General features: G+C 55.8%; 1 protein-coding gene across 1 annotated transcript in view; it reads left to right on the forward strand.

Annotated features, from left to right (window-relative positions):
* Zfpm1 (zinc finger protein, FOG family member 1) overlaps positions 1-19,604 on the forward strand; it is a 60,638-nt gene that overhangs the window by 3,769 nt on the left and 37,265 nt on the right. The gene's annotated exons all lie outside the window — the stretch shown is intronic.

Below are 19,604 nucleotides of genomic sequence, written 5' to 3' on the forward strand. Positions count from 1 at the left end.
GAGGCCCTCGCAGCTGCGCGCCGGCTGCGCTGGCCTCACCTGTGGCGGGTCTCAGGGTGCGGAGGGGAAGCAGGCTGAGCTCTAGGGGCCGCCGCCCTCCACGCCCCCACCAAAGCAGGGTTGCAGCTGCCCGCGCCTCCGTGCGCCTTTTGTTCTGCGCAAAGATAGATGTGCCGCGCTGATAAGGCTTGCAACCGATGGCAGCCGCGATAGCGCTTCCATTTATTAACTTCAAACGTGGGAGAGGGGGGAGGGCGAGGCAGGAGCGCGGCCCTAGCCGGCCAGATGGCTGACATGATAGGCCGGGCCCCTGGAGGGGGCGAGGGGCAGGGTGTAGCTCGGGACCCTTGGTGCCCCGGCCCGCCAGCTCTCCTTCTGCCCAGTCGATGTAAGCTCTGATAAGTGGGGGCCTAAGCGCGGGCCAGTCCGCCCAATGGCGATTGCCAAGAGTGATAAGAGGCCTTATCTACGGCCACCAGGCCCCGCCGGGTTCGAGGCAACAGCAGTGTGGGGGCGTCCGGCGGCAGCAGGGGGCCTGGGCAGCAAAAGAGGGAACAACGGGGGGCGTCCATCTGGGACACTTTCCCAAACACTCTTAATCGGCAAGAAGTTGATCTTCCCCCTGCGGCCAGTGGTACAGTCCATCAAAATGAAAGAAAACTGACTTCGTGCTGCCTGCAGGGAGGGGAGAGAGAGAGGACACTCCTCCCCTCATTCCAATTAGGTTGCACTCAGAGGCCAGGGGCGGTTTGTCACCTGCGAAGGGTGGTTTCCCCTGAATCATGCTGGGTTGCTCTTGGTTCCTGGCAAGTCTTAGGTGTGACTCCCGTGGAGTTTATTGAAGAAAAACTCGAGGTGGTTTCCACTGACCTGACTGATTTTTGGGAAGCTCAGCAGGTACACGTCCGGAGAGATCTGTATAGATCTGCCTGAGCAGACAAGTGTTTATTGAGAGTTCGATGGTGCTGTGTGCAGTGGAGTGTTTTTTGTTCTCCTGTTGTATGCAGTTCTGTGTTATTGAGTACCTGCTGTATGCAAGCACTGACTCAGCTCTATCCACCGTATGAGGAAAGGAGAGGTGTGGGGAGGCACAAGCAGGCGAGAAGTCTGGGGTCAGGGTCGCGCTTCTCCGTAGCCGCCCTCTAGAGTGCCAAGAATGGGCCAGCCATGGTTGCACTTCAGTGAATAGTAACCTGGCCTCAGTTTTCTGCTTTGGAAAACTGGGCGGTTTGGGGATGTGAAGAGCTGAAAGGCAAGATGCCAGTAAGTGAGAATGAAGTCAGGAAGGTACTGACATGTAGGGCAGGCCTCAGTTTCCCTCTTTGAAAAATAGGGCTGAGATAAGCACTCGGGTACAGGGAGTCCCCAGGTCAGGCAGGAGTTAGTGATCCCAGATGCTTAAAGACCTAGGTCACTGGGCACAGGCTTGGAGAAGGAGTCCCGCCTGGTGCCGCAGCCCTCTGTCTCTGAGGAGGTGTTTTCACACATTCTTACAGTTCAGTTAAGCAAATTATTGGTAGCCACAGGATGACTAATTTGCTCCAAACTCAGAAGCCATCTGCCAACTCCTTCTAACACCTAACACCCACCCACAGGGCCAGTGGTGCTGACAGCAGAGGACAGCCCCATTCCCAGGAGAGCCAGAGTGAAGGCCCAGTAAGAGGCCGGGATTTAGCTGTATTTTATGGACATAGAGGGACTGTTTACACAGAACATTCCCCACCCCCCTTGTAAGTATAGGTGGTGCCTCTGGTCAGGCCCCTCAAGGGCTTTGGTGGCCCATGACACTTCCTGGAGATTCCTCTGCCTCCATGTCTTCCCTTTGTGGCAGTGTCTGTCATCCAGGGCTCAGTGAATGTGAGCTGCCCGCTCCGGTTTTGACCCTGTTGTCCCAAGCCCTGGTCATCAGCACTGGCCTGGTGCTTGATGGTTCTCAGAGCGATCCAAGGCAGGAGGCACTCTGTAGGGAACCCTTTCCTGACTCTCTGGAGCCCACATGAGGTCTCCAGTTCTTGTTGGGCCTTCTGATCCCACCTGCTGGTGGCTTTCCTACCTCCCTGGAGCCTGAGAGGGCAGTAGGTGGACAGCATGGGCAAAAGACAGCAGCATCACTGGTCACGGATGACAACTAAGTGCTTGCCCTGTGCCGGGCCCGAAAGAACTTACGTAGGCCCCATGCTCACATGGTACCTCCGGGGAAACTGAGTGCTAAAAAATTAGCTTTGTGTCCCAGAAAGTAGTGAAGCCCGAGTTGGAAGTATGAAGTGGACACTGCCCCTTGCTGTTGGGACCAGGAACTCCATCAAGGTGTCTCACCATCCTCCGGCTTTTGCCTGCTCTCAGCCGCAGTCCTTAATTTTCACATCTGTACAGTGGGCCTATGGGAGGAATGGAGGCCTCTGCAGTATTTTGCAGCTGCTCTTGCCGTCTTGGTGCTCCTCTCTGAGATGCTTCAACTCAAGGGCAGCCCCCAGGGAAGCCTCACCCAGCCCTACCCTGGCCTGAGCCCCGGACCCAGTCCCTCCGGCCCAGCCCCCCCTGGAGGTCACAGGAACCCAGTATGGCACCGATTTAAGTGGGTCAGTTGGGGAGAAAGGAGGAGGAATGTGATGCCATTAATTGTGCCCCTTATCTCCTGTTTCTATGCCAACCAGACGGTCCCGGGGCTTGACGGCTCGTGAATAATACTCTAGGCCAGCCTATCTGCCATCGACAGGCCTCACGGAGGCAGCTGTTGCCTCCTGATTGGTATCACAAAACCCATGGACCCAGCCCACATGGAGCTGCCTGGCCATACTCAGGCCCTGGCTGATTCATGCCCACCTGCCCACCATCCCCCTGAGGCTGCCTGGAGGTGCCTATGGTCCCTGTTCCCATTTCACAGATGGGGAAACTAAGACCACAGACACACACACACATTGCTTTACAGACCTCTTCTGGCTGAAGGTGTGGCAAAGTGAGGGACAGCAGCATCACTGGTCTTCAGGAATCATGTCATACATACCCCACCCTCTCCCATCTGTCAGGCCATGTGACCTTGGCAGGCCCCATCCCTGTGGGATGTGTTGTTAGTGGGGGAGCCAGCCCATAGGTAAGAGCTCAGCTGCCTGCAGGTTACAAGTGTGTGCATGGCCCCTCAGTGGGGTAGAGGCACTGTAGTGGGGCTTATGCTCCAGTAGAGTCATGGGGGCCCCGTTCAGGCATCTTCAGCCTCAGTGCTTTTACAGGGCTGCTCCCACACCCACCCTCTCACATTCCGGGATATCTTTGCTGCCACTCAGCTCCTCAGGCTCCCGAGAAGGAGCCTGTCTCAGTTGGGTACCATTCCTTGGGCCCACCAAAGCCAGATGTTGCCCCTCTTATTGCCCATAGGACTTTGGGAAAGGCCTGTTAGGAGAGCAGGAACTTTGCTTTCCCATCCACAGTGTGGGGGTGACAGTGCCTGTCTCCCAAAGCAGCTGTGGCCCCTCCCCTACTGCCCCCTTCCCTTCCCTCTCTCCTCCATCTCTTCATGATCAGGTCAGGTCTGGTTTCCAGTCAAACTGAGATGGGACATCCCTGTTCCCAAGCTCTTTCCCATGAGATCTCAGCATGTTCCATACAGAGGCCCTGCCCTTTGGCCCACAGTGTGGAATAGACATAGGGGCCTGGTATCTTCCCTATTACTGGCCAGCCTCTCCCTCCTGCATATATATTGGCACTGATTTGTCAAGGGAGCACCCGAACTGTGCAACCTCGGTGTGCAGCTTGCCTTCTGTGAGCTAGCGATTCCTTGTCAGAGAGGACAAGAGTAGAGCTTTCCGTGATCTTCCTTCACACACCTCTCCCCTCTGTGCTCTGCAGTGTCCAGATCCAGGCAGCCAAGTGGAACCCCCTGGATCTCCCAGGTTAGTGTCCATCTACAGAGGAGCTGGTAGTCCGGTGAGGGAGAGAAGGCATGGGCAGAATGGGGGAGCAAGGGGCCACCGGAAGGTCAAGAAACTGGCCATGGTGTGTAGAACTGCCTGAACGGGGACCCCCATGTCTCAGCTGGCTGCCTCTACCCCATTGAGGGGCCATGTGCACACTTGTAACCTGCAGGCAGCTGAGCTCTTACCTATGGGCTGGCTCCCCCACTAACGACACATGGTGAGCATGGTGAGCCCCACAGGGATGGGGCCTGCCAAGGTCACATGGCCTGACAGGAAAATGCCCCTGTTCAACTTCGCATGAGGATGTCTAGGCCCAGGAGCTCAGACCTGCCCTGACCAGGGCCCAACAGACCACAGGGGCTGCTGAGAGCCTAGGCAAACAGAAGCAGCCCATCCTGGTGTCTGGTGATGCCTCCAGGGCTGGCTAGGGCTGTCCCCAAGAGGCCAGTGACTCCCCTTCTCCACCCTCCCCATTCAGCTGTGCGTTCATCCTTCGTATATGGCACTAACTTTAGGATTCTCAGTCCCCAGCCCCAGCTTCTTCCCAGGGGCCTCATTCAGTGTCTTCCCAGTGCTCAGCCAGCCTGGATTGATCTCTCACCTGAAGAATGGAAACAGCAGATCCTACCCTGTCCCGTGGTGTTTACCACTTAGGCAGGGGCAGTATACAGTAGGTACTTTAGGGACAGTGCTGTTCAGAGTAGACCCAGTCAAAGGGACCCTTGGTGGCATGACTCCCATTACCTGTGAACTCTAGGCTACAAGCAAGCCCTTGCCTAAAGCCAGACAGCCACAGACAGGTCCCCCATGGAGGGAGGCTCAGCCTGGCTTCTCAGGAGACCTCTCCTGCCTCAGTTTCTACTTGCAGAGAGCAATAAGAGCACCTCTTTGTTGTGGCCATAGGGGGAGCTTGGAGGTGCACACTGAAGTGCCAGGTGGCTTCTTACCGGGTGGACCCTGCCAGTCCTGCTGGCTTTGGTGTTGGCATGTGCCAGAAGCCCGAGTGTCATGTGTTGCACACCACCCTGGTGGCCTTTTCCCACCCCTGTTATGAGCGAGAACATCAAGGCCTTGCCCAAGGCCAACCAATACCGAAGCTGGGTCTGTGGCCAGAGTGGAGATTCTCTGAGCAGAGATCTGTAACCCACAGTGTCAACCGCACCATCTTGCAGGTCTCTGGGGCCTCTGCAGGCTGGCTTTTCCCTTCTCCCTCCTCAGCAGTCCTCTGGGCAAGAATGTGGCACTGACGTTATACAGAATTGGGTAGACACATCAGCAGCCCTCCCCTCCCCCCCCCATCTCAAGTACCCCCTTGTCCTTTGCCTGCTCCAGCTGGCAGTGACCTCTAAGCCAATGAGTGTTCTGCAGCCTCTCTGAGCCAGGGAGGTATAGACTGGTCCCCATGCCTTGACCAAGGGCTGCAGTAGACCCAGCTGGTGTCACCCATCACTGAGTACTCCCGTGTACTCAGTACTTTCTCCACATCTCTAAGCATCTCTCTAGGTACTTCCTTTGGTTGGGGTTCTCCCTTTTACCCAGAAGAAATAGAGGATTGGAGTGGTTTTTTTGTTTGTTTGTTTTGTTTTTGTTTTTGTTTTTGGTCCTTAAGAACTGGAGGGTCAGAGATGCTACCTCGGGGTCTCACAGCTATGTATGAGGTTCTCACTATGGAAAGAGAGCCTGCCTGGGATGGTATGCACAGCCCTGTCTGCTCCTACCATACAGGTGGGTGCACTGTACGGCTTTGGGGCCCTCGTGTGAGTCCCAACCTTCTGAGCCTCAGTTTCCCTACTACACATAGCACTATGATGCCTACCTGGTGGGAGACAAGGATTAAAGAGAACTGACAGAGGAGACATGGCCAGCAAGAGCCAGTGAAGAGGGAAAAGGGGCCATTGTCCCCTCCCTCTACTGCTGATGGCCCGTCCTCACGTGTCTGTAATTCTGTCTCCCGGAGACATCTTCTTGCCAGTTCCTCCTGACATCTGACTTCAAGCCCTAAAACCTTCCATCTGCCCTTAGGCTTATACTTGCCTCCGTTCCCTATTCTCTCACCCCAGGAGGAAAGAAGGAGGCCAGGGCTAGGGGTCTCAGATGACTCTTTCCTGCAGAACTTCCTTTGCTGTTTAGGGACAAGGTATCCCTCCCCACCTTGCTGGACTGGCCCCCAGTGAGGGGCAGGACCTACAGCTACCCCTCTAGGACCCCTCTGGTTTCTGGCACACAGAATTTTGGAATGGAAGGGGAAACTGAGGCTCAAAGCCCTGGGCACCACTGGTGTGGGTGACCCACCTAGTCTCCCCACACTCAGCTATCGCAGGTATCACTGGGAGCACATGCTGAGTGTGCCCCAGCCCAGCTTCGTGTCCGCTCCCACCAGCCTGAATAGACCTGGACTCAAGGCCCAGATGGGGAAACCAAGGCTTAGAAAGTTCGAGGATCAGATAGATCCCTGGGAGAGCCACCATCTGAAAGTTTGGGGTGGGAAAGAGCAATGGCCACTGATTGCTGGCGGGGGAGGGGGCAGCCACACCCATTTTCAAACCCGGAGTCTGTGGCTCTCCACCACAGCCCGCTCTGGTCTCCACATTGTTCCCCACTGTGTGACTTTGGGCCACGGTTTTAGCAAAGATCAGAGCTGTATAGACTCACTGGGCCTCACGCCCCTGCTGCCTTTATGCCTCTTGCCTCCTTCCACTTCCTGGGCCACCGTAGCACCTCCTGCCTTGGTTTTCCCCATTGAGTCCCACACCCCGCTTGACCAAGTACAGTTGCCCAGGGACAGGGGCACCCCAACACTCGCCTGGCAGCCTGGACAGCCCATGGACGCCAGGCCTTCACCCAGTCGGCCGGCCAGCCCTCTCCTGGAGCAGCCGCAGCCTGGTCCTCCCTGCACTGTCTCTGGTCCCAGCCTCCTCCGGCGCAGGTTTCAGCTCCTGTGATAACTCGGAAAGTTGAACTGGCCCCATTACTGCACTGAGATGGTTGGCAAGATACGGCTCGATAATGGAGGAGATACCCACGTCTCGGTGGCCAGCGGCCTGGGCTCCCGCCCATTAACATTCCCCACCAGCGATCCGCGCTATCTCCCCTCCTTCCACTCCTCCCCACAGATAAGAATGGAAATTCTGACTTCATAGCTCGCTGATTAAAGTGTCTGGATTTCTTGATAATACACAGATAAATTATGTTTTTGAAAAGGAAGGTAGGGAGGAGGGTGGAGAGAAAGGGGCCCTAGAGGGGAGCCCTTGGCCGACTCTGAGGAGATGGCTCTCCCAGCCTCTAGGCCAGGCTGGTAAGTCCCCCAAATGTCCAGCCACTGAAACTGGTGGCCAGACCCAGTTAGGTCCATCAGGCCCCACTCAGAGAAGACACTGGTACACTGATACCCAGGCCATAGTGTCCAGCCTCCAGGACTGATGACAGCCCCTGGCACACACACACACACACACACACACACAGCTTTGGGCAGATCTCCATACCAACGTGGCCTTGTTTGCCCAGCAGACATGGTGCCTCCGCAGCCTCACCAGGAAGCTTTGCCTGTGTGCCCTGCTGCCCTGCAGTGCCTGGTTAGACCACAGGTAGTTCAGTAAATGTCAAGGTGCCCATGCAAAGCCACGCCCAGCGGCCGTGAGGGCTGTGGTCTGCAGCACTCAGAAGCCCAATTAGCTCCAGGCCTGGCTTCAGCCATCGCGCCTCCCAGCTCGGCCCAGCTGCCACTTGTGACAGGCGGCACCCAGATGGGACTCGGGTGCCATTGCAAGCTTGTCTGGATAAAGCTGCCTCCTTCAGCTGATCCGAGATTCTCGCTGATGGTGTGATGCGCCAAGATTAGGGCTGCGCCAGGCTAATCCTCCGGCTGAGGGACAGGTAAGGCAGCCATGGGGGCGTGAGGCACCTGCTGTGTGGAAAGAGAAACCAAGGCCTGTCAGCCCCAACACCTCTTGGGGCAGTGGCCAGGCCAAGCTGACCCCACTGGCAGGGAGCCCCGTGGAAGGCCAGCTGGGCCCAGTGGGGTGGGAGCACTCAGCTCTGCCCTGTCCTGTGTATATAAAATCACTCCTGAGAACTGAAACACTGGAATCCCAGAGATAGGAAGGCCTGAGGAGGGCAGGAACTTTCCTGTGTGGTCCTGGGTCTTCCCAGGTATTTATGATCCCAGTGATGGCCATACTGAGGATAGCTATCTTGATTGAGTTGTGTATATACTGTTGGGCTTATCCTGCCTATGACACTGAGTCCTCCCATTACCCCTCATTTCTCTTCCAATGACTCAAGGCTCAGAGAGGTTGAATAAATCGTCCAAGGTCACACAGCACAGGAGGCACTCTGACCTAGAGGCTCTGTCTAAATCTGAGTCTCTATCTATCTAAAGGTTCTGAGGTATTTGCAGAATAACCCCCAGACACACCTCTATAAAGGGGCCTGGTCCCTCCACTTCAAAGGGAAGGAGTGGGTACAGAGAGGGCCATGTTCAGCACTACCCAGCCCTATCCCTGGATCAGTGCAAATCGGTCTGGCTGGCCTTGAACTCAGAGATCCTCCTGCCTCTGCCTCCTGAGTGCTGGGATTAAAGACATGCCCCACCATGTCTGGCTAAATTGGTGTGTCTCTGCTCTTGCTTATTGCTTGTACTCATTTCATGTGCCCACGGGCTCCTTCAGTGAGAAAGTTGGTTTGAGGGCCTGGAGAGGCAGCTCGGTCAGTAAAGCGCTCTCCACACAAGTGCAAGGGCCAGTGCAGATCCCTATACAAAAGAGCCGGGCATGGCAGTGCGCACCTGCCGGGCTGTGGTGGTGGCGCACGCCTTTAATCCCAGCACTCAAGAGGCAGAGGCAGGCGGATCTCTGTGAGCACCTGTAGCTCCCATGCTGAGCAGGCTGAGACATGCTGCCTCCGGGAGCTACTGTAGCGGACAAACAGCTCCCACAGGGCTCTGTGCTGAGGTGTCAGGCTCAGGGTTTCTGATTACCACCACCTGGATGATTCTAGAATGTTTGTCAGCCTGGGTCATGATCCCCACCACCACCAATCACCAGAATTTCATACCTGGAGTGTCACAGGAGTCACACTGAACCAACCAACAACCCAGGGACATGAGAGGGGGTTAGAGTCTAGCCTACCCATCATCCTTCAGGCATCTCCTTATTCTGAGCCTCAGTTTCTAAATCTGTAAGCAGGGCTGTGGATACTAAGATTGCATCCCGCAGACCCTGGACCTGCTCCGCAGAACCTCAGCCATGTTTGCTGGTCACCCCATGGGCCCCATGCCCCCTAGCTGTGCCCACCAGGTCTTAACCAGGTTGTGAGCCTCCAGGCCAGAGAGACATAGCTGGGCTCTCGGTTCCATCTGCCCTGACTGTATGACCTTGGCCTAGGCACCTCACTTCCCTGGGTCTGGCTACCTCACCCATCAAACAAGGCAGTGGGTGTCCTTGCAGGTCCTTGTGAGGAGCTGATAAGGCAGAGCTTGGGGACCCTGGAATCCCGGCAGACGGGTACCGTAGGACCCCCCCCCCTCCCAGGTGCTCCCCGGGGCCTGTGTCTCCCTTTCTGGCTGGTGCCTGAAAAAGAGAGGCCTCCTCCCTAAGCTCCACGGGTGTGGGAGGGATTGGGGTGGGTGTGTTCCGCCCTCCCAGGCCCCCAACAAAAAGAAGAAAGAAAAGGAACCTTGATAAAAAGAGCGATAGGCGCCATGCGTGGAGGAGCCGCTATCGCCCCATCTATCTGCCTGCTCACTCGCGGTTCTTTCCCTTATCTCACCCCTCCAAATGCCAGGAACAAAAGCGTTGCAGACTTACACATACTGCCAAGCCCATGGCCCAACTTGGGGCTGCCAGGAGAGATGGCCCCTACATCTAAAGGAAAAGTTAGGCTCCTCACTCTCATCATTTTGCAAAGGGAATATCCAAATGGCCCGTTCTGAGACATGGCAGCCGGGATGGAGATGTCCAGGAGTGGGTGCCTAGGGGTGGGGAAGTGTGACCGTGCATCGGGATCTTCTCTCTAAGGCACCCAGGATGGATTTAAGTTGTCCAGGATAGTGACAGCGAGGCCTGAGTGGAACCAGTGTTCCCCGTAAAGTTCCTTTCTGCCCGAATCTTCCTCAGAACACCCAGAAACTAACGCTTCCCACAACACCCCCTAGACTCAGTCCTGCCTCTGCCTCCCACCCCTTCACCCCCACAATGTCTTAACTTCCTCGCTGGCTCCTAAGAGCCGTATGACTGAGCCCTCACCCCTAGAGCAGAGCATAGGTCCCTCCCACCACTGCCCAGCCCCTGCTAGCAGCCAATGAAAACAGAGTGCAAATGGGCAGCCCTGAGGCTCAGGCATTGGCTGAAGTTCCATAGAGGGGGTGGGGCCTTACCTTAAAATGAGTGTGCACCTGTCCAGCCTAGCCCCACAGGGTGGAAGTCCTCCCAGGCTTCTGAACCTTCCTCAGGATCCTTGTGTTTGCCTTGGACAGGCTGACCTTTGAATAACTTCTGTTGACCTCAGAGCCTAGGCCACACCTTTGGGCGCCAGGACCTGCGCATTCCACACACAGCTCGAGTGCCAGATGAGAGTGGGGAGGTGAGAAGTGGGGTAAGGACAGACAGCAAAGGCTGGCAGCTCCCCTATCTCCCTCCAGACCCTGCTCCTGTTATTGTCACCATCTCCTCCTGCTCCCCAGTGACTTCCTGGGAACCTTGATGTCCAGGCCTCTGTGGCCCCAGGCTCTGGTGAGGCCAGATCTTGTGTCCAAGGTGAGATCACACCTTGGCTTCCTAATCTGTAAAACGGAAAAGAAACCTAGTCCCTCAGCCTGCCAGGCTGGTTTCTGGACCCCTACCCTGCCCCAGGCCTCGGTTACCGCACCCAAATCATGGGGCCATTCTAAATGCAGCAATGTCTCACGTTGCTCATCCCATGCCTGGTTTTTTTTTTTTTTTTTCAAAGCCGGTGGAGATGGGAACCTGACCTTGCCTCCATCTTCTCCACCCCTCAATATACTGTGTTGCAGAGTTGGACCCACGGTCACAGCAGGGGGTCATTGGCTCCCACAGCACCCTCAAGCCATAGGTGTGATGTTTTTTTAAAATGTGTAAGTACAAAATAGTGGTGGGATAAGGTCCACCAGAGAGCTTGGGCTGAGACCTACGGGAAGAAGAGTGAGCAGTGACCTCATGACCTCAGTCTTGGCCCCCACGCCCTGGGTCTCTGTCACCTGTTTTTACAAAATGGGTGTGAGGGTCGGAAGCACATGACTAGACTACACCAGCACAAGGCCTTCCAGGGCCAGCCTCAGTCTCTGCTGAAGGACTTCCTTCTCACATGGGCAGCTCTGCCCTCCCCCAAAAGCACAGGGTGTCTATTACTGGGTAAAGGGTACCTGCTTGGTTCCTAGATCAGCCTTGTCTGTCTCCGGAGGAAAAGGAAGGAGGGTCAAGTCAGCCTGAGACGCTGGCATTACCACAGACAGAGGAGCCTGAGAGATCAGCCAAGTGCTCTGATACAGAGTCAGGGAAGGGGCCGTGACTGGTGCACTGATGGTGTGGAAGCCCCACAGTGTGGAGAGCATCCTTTTTCTTGCTTGCTTGCTTTTTTTTTTTTTTTTTTCTTTTTTGGTTTTTCAAGACAGGGTTTCTCTGTGAAGCTTTGCGCCTTTCCTGGATCTCGCTCTGTAGCCCAGGCTGGCCTCGAACTCACAGAGATCCGCCTGCCTCTGCCTCCCGAGTGCTGGGATTAAAGGTGTGCGCCACCACTGCCTGGCAGCGAGAGCATTCTTGAATCAGAGATGGAGGGGCAGACGCTGGGCAGGGTTGGGTTGAGCTGGGGGAGGGGTGTGTGGAGGCCGATGGTGTTGGTGAGGATGTGAACGGCACATAACAACACAGGGTCTCGTGTGTGAGCAGGGCACTGAGAGGTTGGAGCACCCATAGTGGGTTTGGGCTAAGTGCTCAGAGCACTGTGCTCTGCCTGACTACCACGGCCGCTGTGGGCTCCAGGTGGGCTTGGAGAGGAGAGGGCCCGGCCCAGCCTGCTGAGTGGACGGCTTGTCACACAGGAGCCGTCTCCTCCTAAGCAGCCATCTGCCTCCGTCCCTCTGACCCGTACCACGCAGCGACGGCTCCATTAGTGAAACCTGCCCACATCGCTCAGCTCTTATCACCCATCTAGAGAGAGAATCACTCCAGGCCTCAGCGCCCATCTCCACCGTTCTGTTTCCTCCTCTCTTGCTCGAGGCTCTGAGCTGTGGCCTCAGCCGCCCCTGCCTGGCACGTGGCCTCCACAGCCCCAGGTCCCATCCTGGCACAAGGCCCCCAGTCCACTCACTGACCATCCTCAGGGTGCACAGCTCCAACCCCTGTGGTGCCCTGGGCCCTCCCCCATGCTGCCCCTCCCCCAGAAGCATAGGCCATGGGTTCCTGGAGTGAAACAATCTTGTGTAATCTATCAGTGGCTATCAGGCCCATCGAGGGGAGGGACGGGAGTGGCTGGGCCTAGAGATGGCGCCAACCTTTAGCGTTGATAAAGTTTCCGAGTTCAGCTGTGATGAATGTTGAGTAAGCGCAGGCCGCAGATAGGATGTGGACTTGGCAGGCCCGAGGCTCCGGCTGAAACCAATCTCTCTCTATCAGCCAGGCTGGGCTTTCTCAGGCCCCGGGCCCTCTTCCCTCCTCCTAGCCTCCCTTTCTCTGCGCCTTGCCCCACCCAGGTCCCTACCCCTGGGGACAGGGTAAGAGACCAACTTGCCGGTTAGATCTGGCCTGAGAGAGGGACCAGGCTCAGGCCAAGGGGAAGATCCTGAGGACCCTCAGGGTGCAAGGGCCCAGTACACACCCCACCGCCACCGACAGGCCCTGTGTCCTCAAGTCTGGCATCTGGTGGTGCGGCTCACAGTACCCAGATTAAACCTTAGCTCCCTTCCAGGCCTTTAGCCCTGGGAGCTCAGCTGGGACTTTCTGTGCCCCCTCCCCGCCCTAGACCTTCCTGCACACACTGTCCGAGTGCCCTCCCTGGGGTGTTCTCAGTTGTAGCTTAAAGGCCACCACCTCCTCTGAGAAGCCCCAGTACCCCCACATCCCCTGTGGACTGAGCCAGCCCTCCGAGGTACAGAGGCCTATATCCCTGTCTCCATCCCAGACTGAATGTCCTTTCTTGTCTGCACAGTCAGTCCCCAGCCTGGGATGGACCTTCCTGGAACTTCCTGATCCCTCCAGAGCCTCTCCATCCACGCCTCACCAAAGCTCTATAAGGTCGGGTGTGGGCCCCTGAACCTTGCAGCCTGGCCAGCTCTCCATTATGTATGTCCCCGAATAACAGTATGAGCAGCTACCCTGAGGCCCCGTGGTGGCTAGGACGGCTGCCTTCTGCCTCAGTTTCCTCGTCTGCCCATGGAATCAACATCCCTGCAGGGTGGTGTTAGTAAGGCTCTGACGACCCAAGTGAGTTGTTGAGGGCAGTGTGCATGTGCCTACAAGGATCTGGGCTAACGGAGCCAAAGCTTCCAAAGATTACAGACAACCAAGGAGGGGGCAGGAGACATCGCCACAAAACAGTGTCCTGACTCCAACTGTGCCAGGAGCAGCTAGCAGAGCCCAGGCTCTGGCTCCAGGAACAGAAATAGGGACCAGGGATGGACAGAAGCAGAGGTGGGAAGAAACAGAAGATGTGAAGTCAAGGAGGGAAACTGAGGCCCAGCAAGGGTAGAAGCAAGACCTCAGTCCTGAGAGCCTCATGGACCTGGACTTGTATCTGAATCCTTCCCAGTAACTCTAGGCAAGGCCATCCCTGCTTCTCTTCACTATGAACCAGGATTGGGGGGCACTGCAGAGAGACCTTGTTACTCTGTGCCTCAGTTTCCCACACCTAAAAGCGGGGTAACAGCAAATTGGAGAGCTAATAAGAGTCCAGTGCCAGTGGAGTTAGAGTGTTCAGAGCTCCAGCAGCCCTTCCTCGGTCCAAGGCCCTGGCCAGAGGCCTTGGCACTGTCTCTGGTCACTTGAAGCACATGCCTGGGGTGCCTGGGTCCCACACGAACTAGCCAAAACAGCAGCATGCAGGGCTTGGGGTAGTGAAGCCCACCACATTCTGTTAAGTCAGAGCTGGTTTCTATGTGAGGGCTGGAAACAGGAGTAGAAGAGATTTCCAGGAGGGAAGAGCACTGGGCCAGCCATGCCCTGGGTGGGTTCACAGCTTCGTGAAGCCCCAGGTCTTCTGGGGACAGGCCAGAGAAGGTGACTGACATCAGAATTTTCAGTGACTCCTTTTAAACTTTTTGGAACTAACTTGACCTCGGGTCACCAGAGTGTGCTTTTCACGAGGCAGGGTCACATAGAGCCCTGTATTTTATCTGGGCTGTGTGCCACCCCCATACACTTTGCTTGTTTGTTTGTTGTTTGTTTTTCAGTAAAGAGCTATGCCTTTAAAAGCCAAGCAGCAGGGAAAGCTTGTATTTGATTGTGTGTGAATCTTATCTCAATAGGATCTTTTTAGTGTTTGAGTGCTGAGGTCTGTCTGGACCCATGTTTACTAGATTGTGGGTCCTGACTTTCCATCAGACTCCCTATTTGGTGCCTCTGTAAGACCACCCAGTGACTAAGAAAGGTATATGTCACCTTCCAGGATGTCCTGAGCTCCAAGTCCATGCCAATTGGGGTAGGCCCTCCTGATGCTTACAGCCAGGCACAGAAGCAGTCAGCAGGTCAGTCATCTAAGACCACAACAGGGTAGAGAGAACCAGACAAGACATGGAAGATCATAGGGCTCAGACTTCTCAGAAAGAGATGTGAGCTCCCCAGCCCAGGGTATGTGGGAGTACCCTCAGTGATATGCTGGGTGAGAAAGTCTGCCTGTCCCATCCCATATCTATTCAACCCCTGTGCCACCCATGCAGCGAATAATCCAGGTTGCAGGCTCAAAAAATGGTGGACTCTGGCTGCAGCCCCAGCCTGACTCTGATCATTGGGAACCCCCGGGGCCAGACATGCTCTCTCTTGCTGGAGCAGGGTGTGTATTCAAGTGAACAAGCCATGCTATTTGGCCAACACTTTTGTGACCAGCCTAGTTGTGGGCAGTGCCCCCTCCGGGCTCCGTATGATGGTGTACCTCCAACATCGTCCTCATCTCAGCCACCACCGTTGTACTGTCTCTTCAGCACCTCCCCAGGGGCATCCTGAGTTGAGGCCGAGGTCAAGGTTGAGACAGACACTGAGCTTCAAGTGGCCCTTCACCCTTCCCAGGCATGCTGAACACCTGCCAAGCTTTGAGGGCCACACAGATTTCTGACCTTGTAGTGTGCAACCTAATAAGCTGGTGGTACCAGAAGAGACAGACCACCGCACTGGGTGTGGGGACCCTAAAGGAGAAGAATCCTTGAATAGACTGAGGAGTGCCATGGGAAGTTCAGTACTCAAGGGCAGGTCTGGGTACTGGTGACAGATACCCTACATGGAAAGCATGTCAAGTGGACACATGCTGAGGGGCCTGGGCCTTCTCTCACTGGCAAGACAACTTTGGGCCATGTCCAAGGTGTATGGCTGGAGGTGAAGGGGACTCCGCTGTGAGAGCCCCGCCCCCCCTGCACTGTACATAATATGGCCTGAGGTGATCCTGAGGATTTGAGGCAATGGGGTCAGAGTCATCTCCAAGTCACCTGCCCCGTCAAGCTTTTTGACAGGGGTATTGTCAAGCGATTAGAACTGAAAGTGAAGTCCAGTCTGTCTGAGGAGCTTGGAGTGTGTAGCAGCCTGCAGCTCTGGGATGCCATGGGCCTCAGTTTCCACGCCTCAGCCTTGGCTGGATCAGAATCCCTACCTAGATGGGGCCTGGACTCCACCTCGTCCTGCTGACCAGGACCCACTGTCACAGGTCATGGTGTCTGCTAGCCAGGAAGTAAGGCTTCAGACCTTAGACTTGAGATGCAGGCCTGTAGACTCTCTGGCTGTAGCCCCCCACTGGGCTGAGTCCTGTGAAGCTAAGCTCCCTAAATTTGGCCCCTGAGGGAGGGCAGGGCTATCTTGCCGCCTGTCTGTCCCCACCATGGCCCTAGCTGCCCGCTGTCCGGTGGTGGGAAAGTCTGTATCTGTTGCTATTTTCTCCCTGCTATCGGGGCCTTATCTGGCCACTGGGTCCTGCTGGAGGCCAGGGTCTCCCTCCTGGCAGTGCCAAGCCATTCCAGTGAGGTGAGGAGGCTAGGCCTCTACCAGCCAAGATGGGGGGGGGGGCTTCCTATTCCTCCCGATGGCCCTCCCCAGCCCTGAAAAGAACAGCAGTTGTCACAGCCGCCCCAGGCTGTGCTCCCAGCCCTTATCCCATATGGCTGTGTGGACTCCACACAAGAGGCTGCCCCTCATTTTCTGTGAGGGAATGGTCCTGCTTTGCCTGGTGTGCACTGTCCCTCTACCCCACTCCTTCCTCCCTGGCCCCCTGCAGGGAGTCTCTTCCCTTGTCAGTCCTTGCCACCTCCTCCAGGAATCCTCCCCTCACACCTCTCCCCCTCCTGCCATGCTCACTGGCACCTTTCCTCCTTTGGGGAAAGAAGTTCGGTCACTGCTTTGTCTCCAGCTCCTGGTCCTGAATCTGGCACAACAAGGGCATGGGAAAGGTTTGATGGGTGAATCAGTGAGTGTGTAAATAGATGAAATTTTGGGACTGAGGCTGTCTGTTCTCTGGGGGGTTTGCCTGGGATCCTTCTCTGATCTCTGTTGCCCAAGGATGGGCAGGCAGCTATTCCAGATCGCCTGTGTTCCATCTATAAGAAGAGGGGAAAGAATCCCTGGGGGATCCTAAAGAAAGGACCCTATGCCAGGCAGGCTCCAATGGGCCTCGGTCTGTGACTCCTGCTGGGTTTGGGGAGGTGGGTGCTGCTCTGGTTCTTACAGTGGTTCCCATCCCCATGTGGTGGTCTGAAGGGGTCTCACCCAGGAACAGAATCCTAACTGGACCATGACAACCCTCCTTGCTGCCTGGGGGACACAGACTGGGGGATTTTGTCCCTCTTCCAGAACCTGCAGTGACCTCCATGTGGTGATTTCAAAATGACCACCACCACCCTTCAGTGAAACTCGTCAAAGCTGAGAGAGGGCTGTACTCATCCTCACATACACAGGGACCTGGAAGGGAGTGGGCATCAGCCTGCCACACAGAGCCTGTCTCCATAATTCAGTTTTAAAGCATGAAAAAGGGAGTTGATGAAATTCCGCTATCAGCTCTGAGCCAATATGCAAAATATCTCACCCCCAATCAAATAGCTATTATGTTTTCATTCCCAAGCGGCGTCCGGCTTAATGAGCAGGAGATGGATGGGCGCTTGGGCATCTGCTCCTTGTGATAACCAAGGGGCTCGGGGCACTAGGGGGGCTGCTCCCAGTACTGTCCTGACTGTGGGTGACCACCATGGTGGCCTGTGGATGCCACTGAACAGAAGTGCAGTCTTGTGCCCAGACGTCTCCAACCTGGGTAGTAGCCAGGCAAGAGGGCTAGAGTCAGCTTCACTATGGGTAATGGGAGGTGTGGTTTGAGACAGCGCTGAGGAGGCAGCCTGTCTGCTCAGATCCTAATGTTGTCCAGGTCCCTTTCTCTCCATGCACCATCCCCTTGCCTTTTCCTTGAGGATCATGGGCAAGCTGCTCTGCCTTAGTTGGATGGGCCTCAGTTTACCTGTCCATAAAGTGCGTGCAACCCAGACTTCCCACGGGGGGGGGGGTGTTAGGCACCTTATGGAAATGGAATTTAGATAGGACTGGCTGGCCTTAGGTTCCCCACTCTACACCCAAACTGTTCTTTGCCCTCATTCCCATGGCACCCAGTCTGGCTCACATTACATATTCTGTATTCCCTCTACATACCAAGATCTAGCCCAGCACGAACCCTCTGTGCCTTAGTTTCCCCATCTGAAAGAGGACTGGAAGATGACCTCACTAGGCTATGTAAGCGAGAGAGGTTAAGGGAGGACATTTGTGAAATGCTGAGCCAAGGCCCCTTGTACACAGTTTGTGCTTAATAAACCACTTTCCCCATCTCCTGGTCCTGCCGGGCCGTTGGTGGCAGTAACCAGTGACAGCTGGTGTCTGCAGAGCACAGGCCCCAGCACCCTGAGCTGCACTTGGATAGTGCCAGCAAGCCGTCCTGGGAGGGCTGCAGCTGTGCGAGTTTCCATTCATGGCTGAGGAGATGGGGCACAGAGAGGGGGAGTGGCTTGGCCAAGGTCACAGAGCAAGGACACATTTTTATCTGTCACTCTGCCTGTTGGGGATGGTGAGGGTTCCCAGAGGGACCCTAGCATACGGCATCCTGGGGAGGGACAGCGTCCAGCCATGGTTCGTGGAGACCCCCGACGTACAGGGCCACCTTCGCCCTTTTCTACTCTCCACAGCCCTGACGGGGCTAGCTAGCCCAGTGCCAGCTTCGGCTCCATTAAAGCCAACTGAGGGCTCAGAAAGCCGTAGCGGCTCCAGGCAGAAGTGCCACATCCCATCTGTGGGCTCTCTCTGTTTGCCAGTGGCGATTGTCTCCCTGCATTATCATAGCCATTTTAATTGTTCTGGAACGGAATTAACAACATCAGAATGAGCCGTCTTACAGCCCGGCTTCTTTCTCCACGCTCATCCACAAGGCTTTGTGAGGAGCGCTCGCCTTTGTTCTTGTAAATGGAGGAACATCCCAGCTCCAGGCGCCTGGGTGTGGGAGAGCCACCTGGGTGGGCACCAGGTTGGGCTCCATGACCTTCCTAGGGAAGAATGTTTCTGCTTGTGCCCCCTCATTGGCCCAGCTCAATTTCCAGTCCCAGAGTTCCTGAGAACGGGCTTCATCCCATTGCTGGAACAGGCTGCCGAGACTCCAGGTGCCTTCCAGCCCCTGGAGAGGCCTGGAACTCCTACAGAGGGATGGGTACGTGAGCCTAGGCAGGGAAGTCTCCAGTGCCCTGAAGGATGGCTCCGCTCAGGGTGGATCCCACTACAGCACTGCTTTCCAGCCCTAGTTCAAGGTCATGTGGGTCAAGGCATGTGTCTGTCACCCCTGCATCCTAGTATGGTATCTGGCTATCTGAGGTCAGTGTGAGCAGGATGGCACTGACCCCAGTAGTGTGGCCTGGATTACAGCCATCATAGTCCTTCAGACACAGAAATCTGTCCGCCATCCCATCTGAATGATCACTCTACAAACCTGGTCCCAGCCTGGCCTCTATTCCATCCTCATGGGTCCCCACGCCATTGACATGGCCAGTACCATGGATCCCACAATGGCTTCAGTATTGGGTGTGAGCTAACACGTGTTGATATTGATGGCCCTGCCACAGGCCTGTGGGTCTCCCACAGAACCCCCATTCCTTCTGAAAAGGAGCAGCCCTGAGCCGCTGTTCTGGGGAGCAGCAGGTTTCATTAGCTGTGAAAGGCTGGGGGTCCCCAAGTATCAAAGGGGTGCATCCTAGACATCCCCCTGCCTGAAGACACTGGCCTGCCTCCAGAAATGGCTGAGGACCATTGCTCAGTCGGTAGAGCACTTGTCTACCACACACAAAGCCCTGGGTTAGAGCCTCCACACTGCATATAGCAGGTGTGGTGGTGCACGCCTGTAATCTCAGCTCAGGAGGTAGAGGCAGGAGCCTCGACCACGTACTACAGTGGTTCTCAACCCTCCTAATGCTGCAGCCCTTTAATACAGTTCCTCATGGTGTGCTGACCCCCCAACTATGAAATTATT

Source organism: Peromyscus leucopus, chromosome 5, assembly GCF_004664715.2.
Source record: "Peromyscus leucopus breed LL Stock chromosome 5, UCI_PerLeu_2.1, whole genome shotgun sequence".
In the NCBI taxonomy this organism is placed as follows: Eukaryota; Metazoa; Chordata; class Mammalia; order Rodentia; family Cricetidae; genus Peromyscus; species Peromyscus leucopus.